At 36.3% G+C, this 5133-nt stretch overlaps 1 long non-coding RNA gene across 1 annotated transcript; it reads right to left on the bottom strand.

Moving 5' to 3' along the window:
- Positions 1 to 1242: 1242 nt before the first annotated feature.
- LOC110905499 lies at positions 1243 to 3377 on the bottom strand. Its single transcript, XR_002573176.2, has 3 exons — positions 3222 to 3377; positions 2010 to 2095; positions 1243 to 1431 (listed from the first exon to the last, which is right to left on the bottom strand). It is a non-coding gene; the product is annotated as an uncharacterized LOC110905499 (long non-coding RNA).
- Positions 3378 to 5133: the final 1756 nt, after the last annotated feature.

A 5133-nucleotide genomic window follows, 5' to 3' on the forward strand; every position in this document is an offset into this window, starting at 1 on the left:
ATTTAAGTCTTGATTAATTTTATAACTTTTATAAAATTATAACACCAAATGTTATAAGACTTATACAACATTTTAAAATGTTATTTAACCCATTAAATAAAAAAATAAAATATTCTCTCAAAAATAAATTATCCATATAATTTATTAGTTTGTCAAGTGCAATTATTTAGAAAACCAATTTTTAAATATTGTAAGTGTTAATATTTATTTGTTTGATCATATCATAAATAAGTAATATAAGTGTTTGTCTAGCTTGTTATTGGGTATGACTCGACTTGGATCATAATGTACTAGCCACATCAATTTAATATGTGTCTTGGGCATACAGAGTCCAACACCAACTTGTCGCCAAATCGAACGGTATCTATTACTATCTCGATCGCATCTGGATCCCCGGTCGCAATAACCTTCGGGAGATATTGCTGACTGAAGCCCACAAATCCGGATATTCCATTCATCCCGGTGCCGACAATATGTACCAGGACCTGCGTGCTAAGTATTGGTGGCCTGGAATGAAGAAAGATATCGCTCTCTATGTTTTGAAATGCCTGACTTGTTCGAAAGTCAAGGCTGAACAACAACGACCCTTTGGCTTACTCGTGCAACCTGAGATCCCTATGTGGAAATGGGAGAGTATAGCTATGTACTTCATTACAAAACTTCCGTGCACGCCATCATAGGATTTGGGTTATCATTGATCGTCTTACTAAATCTGCTCACTTTCTACCGATACGAGAAGACTATAAGGTTTAACGATTAGCATGAATCTATACCGACGAAGTCATTTGTCGACATGGGACACCACGTGATATCATCTATAACCGCGATGGTCGATTTACCTCATGCCTTTGGGAAACGTTTCAATCCGCTCTCGGTACTACTTTTAATCTCAGTACCGTTTTCTCCCCAGACTAACGGTCAGACTGAATGCACAATCCGCACCCTTGAAGACATGCTTCGTTCATGTGTTATAGATTTTGGTGGTAATTGGGATTTGCATTTACCTTTAATCGAATTCTCATACAACAACGGTTATCACGCTAGTATTCAAATGGCACCCTTTGAGGCATTATATGGAAGAAAATGTCGATCGCCGATTGTATGGCACGAGATCGGAGACGCGCAAATTACCGGTCCTGAGTTACTGCAAGAGACAACTGACAAGATCCTCCAGATACGTGTAACACCCATAATAATTTTTAACATTTACATAACATTAAAGTAAACATTTTATATGAAAAATGCCACTTAACAAAAACTTTTACATCATAAGTATTTAAACATGTTTACAACATCCAAAACATTGTTAAAAGTGTTTACATAATCAACTTTTATTAAAAGAAAACAAGATCGAATGCGGAAGCTTCATTGAGAGGTGTGTTCGGTTCTTGCTCATGGCTTGATCTTCATGCGGAAGCATATAACATTCACCTAGAATCAAAACCAACAAAAAGTTAGTTTTGATGGTTTATTTACAAGTTAATACAAGTCCCATGAGCCAAACAATTAAAATAACAAGGATTTGCAGGTTTTACACCCGTCGCGTGCCGTAATCGAAACTATGCTCAAAAACGGATTCGATTAACTATGATATGCAAAATTCAGCAAAAGTGACTGGGCTCTACCGTAACTTACGGTGGCTACCATTTGAATGGTATCAAACACTTATTAGTCGTTAATTGTTAAATGGTATCAACATTACCATTTGACCCGTTTGGTCTAAACGACCAAACATTTTGCGCTTATATTTGACTAGATCACCATTTTACTCTTTTTATTCGTTTAAGCTTACTTAGAAAGTAGCCATTCAAAAACTCATTTTTATTTAAGTCATCCCATGACCAAATTACCATTTCACCCATTTTTACCATTAAGCATGGTTTTTCGTCTTTTGATACGTTCCGACCCGTATCTTTTCGTGTCAAAATCATATTTTGAATATAACCTTGTCGTACTTATAATATATAAATAAATACATATCTTACGATAAAGGTGTAAGCTTTATTTACCTCGCGTCCGCGCAAACATTCTTCACAACCATCTTCCGTTTGACCCGTTCCTTTCCAAGCTCCCTCCTAGCTTGTTTAGTGTCACACTATATCATAATAACCATAAGATGGTTAAATTGGTCATTCTATACAATGGACATCACCCTATGGTATCAATCTAATCATGCCATATATTCAACAACTAGTTTTATGCCATAATTCTTTTCATTCACTAACCGTTTGACCCGTTAGTGAAGTTACTTATACAAACTAGTTAGTAAGTGATTTTAAACACTTTAAGCATGTCACATAAAGTGTTATTTGTTCCCAACAATCAATACTTCATGCCTAAAGCAAGTATATACAATCCTATGTCTTTTTCTTGGTTAATAAGAACATTATTAATGTGCAGCGATTTTGTATTCAGCTGCTGTAATTGACCATTTTGACTCATTTAAAGCTGAATTAGATCAACATGTTCAAAGATGGATCGTAGAACTCTCAAATACCTTTCTAGGCATATATGGTACGTCTTCTAACGATGTTTCTATGATTTTATATGATTTTTACAAAATCAGGACAGCAACTTATTTTTAGCCCAAACAGCGTGCTGTCTTTTCGAAATAGCCACTGAATTCAACATTTTTGACCCATTTAACATATGAACCAAGTCATCATATTAACTAACGAAATACAGAATACTTAGAGACCTTTTTAGGCATATAAAGTACACACCCATACGATTTTTCTGTGATTTATTGTGAATTTTCAAAATTCAGGTCTGCACCATATTATTTAAGCATTTCATCGAACACTTGGCGGGTTTCGCATTCAAGATTAGTCTCTAAGCTATCTCTTGAACACCTTACCCCAATTTTACCAACATATCATTACAAACACATATATGTCACTAAGTTTTAGTATCAAAATCAAGCACCTATGTCTAGTCTACATGATCGACATCAAGAACTTGAATTATAACACCAACTTTCTCAAACTAACATTCAAATTCATGTGTTCATCACATTGTTATAAAAACCCACTTAACACATATATGGGTGATTATCAATTTCATAGTTTTTCATCATTAATTCATCAAATCCTCACTAGGGTTTGTTCCTAGTCATGGATTTATCCTAATTTCACTCTTACATCAAACATGCAAGCAATAATTTCGTTTATGATAATTCACCATGAATTCAAAACATCACTAAAAGATGGAATTCGACATACCTTGTGATCCTCTAGCCCGAGTGATCAAATAATCCTAGCTTGGTTTTCGATTTAGACTTGATTTACCCTCTTGATTTGGTTGATTTTGTGTATTTTAGGGTTCATTAGGGAAACCCCTTTTTCTCCTGTTAGAACTCACGACCAGAACACACACTTAGGTGTGTGTTTTGGTGTTTTATTTTTATTAAATAAATCCTCTTTCACTTTAGCCAACTTTAGCCCCTTAACTAACAAAGTGTTGTAAAAGTGTTATTTACCAAGTTTCTTTGACATCTTATAACACTTAACTAACTAGGTTGTTATTCCAAGTTACTTAGTGGGTTCGGGAAGTTATACCCTGTTTTATTTTAAGTCCCGTTAACTCGGGCCTTCTATATACTTTGTTTTCTCAAAGTATTTATTCTCCTTTTTAATTAACATAAAGTTTATTTATTTCGATCTCACTATTTACCGGGTTAATTTTTACCACTAACGGTACTCTTACCCGTCTTTACTATTAATGTGGTTTGATTACCAAACCCATTTTCGGGGTGTTACAATACGAGACAATCTCTTGAAAGCTCGGAGTCGTCAAAAGAGTTACTCCGATAAATGCCACAAGCCCCTTGAGTTCGAAGTTGGTGATCACGTACTCCTAAAGGTTTCACCTTGGAAGGGGGTGATCCGATTCGGCAAGAAAGGAAAGCTAGCGCCTCGATATGTTGGACCGTTTAAGATTCTGGAAAGAATTGGGAAAGTGGCCTACAGACTCGAATTACTGGAGGAACTCAGCAACGTACATCCGACTTTCCACGTTTCGAACCTCAAGAAGTGTCTAGCCGAAGAAAATTTGCATGTCCCTCTCGAGGATTTGCAAGTGAACGAAACATTACACTTCGTGGAAAAGCCAGTAGAAATCATGGACCGAGAGACTAAGAAACTCCGACGCTCATGCATTCCTATAGTGAAGGTTCGCTGGGAAGGCAAACGAGGCGTTGAGTTCACTTGGGAACTCGAAAGTGATATGAAAGCTAAATATCCACATCTCTTCGTTACGCCTGCGCCTTAATTTCGGGACGAAATTCCCTAAAGTAGGGGAGGCTGTAACAACCCGACTTTCCGGGTAAAGTTAAAGTCAAAGTCAAAGTCAAAGTCAAGGTCAAGTCATGTTGTTACTCAGATCTGACATTTCGTGTTTAATTGACTTGAACTCTCGAGATTCGATAATCGATATATTGGTTAGTGATATTTTAAACTATGTTTTACAACGCATTCACAACGTTTATTCAAAACACAGTTATCGCATTTAATACTATTACAACGTATACTATCTAAACGCATTTTATCGCATAATATATCACATATTTATACTAAACGATATCGCATCGCAATCTCATCGCAACTCAAAACGCAGATTTACTTTTATGCAATTATGTGTTATGTGTGTTATTTGTGTGTTTACTATTTAATGATATGTGGTTATCTCATCGCATCGCTTACTCGCAACTCGCTTAAACGCAACGCAACGCTCAACGCACGAAACGAAAGTTGGAAAACCAACTCGCACAAGCCGTCAGATCGAATGACCACTCAATCAAATGATCATCCGACCCACTACTCCACCGCCTTAAATCCTCTCACCCAATAAATACTCACCTGTCACATCAACTGTTCACTGATGTGACAGATCTATCAGACCAACTCGCTCTCAAGCTCTTTTCTCTCGATTCAAGGCTATTTCCGTAAGTTTTCATCCTAAATCTTGTACTTCCATCATCATTACACACATTTTCATCATCTTCTCCACTGAAATAACTGATTTCCACCATGAAATTGCTTGATTTGGACTGCTTTAAGGTGATGTCATCACGGTTTCTTATGAACACTGTAATGTGACATCATCTCATCAAAGTTTGTTCAGATCTTAAGGATT

The sequence above is a fragment of the Helianthus annuus genome, chromosome 14 (assembly GCF_002127325.2).
Source record: "Helianthus annuus cultivar XRQ/B chromosome 14, HanXRQr2.0-SUNRISE, whole genome shotgun sequence".
NCBI classification, from domain to species: Eukaryota; Viridiplantae; Streptophyta; class Magnoliopsida; order Asterales; family Asteraceae; genus Helianthus; species Helianthus annuus.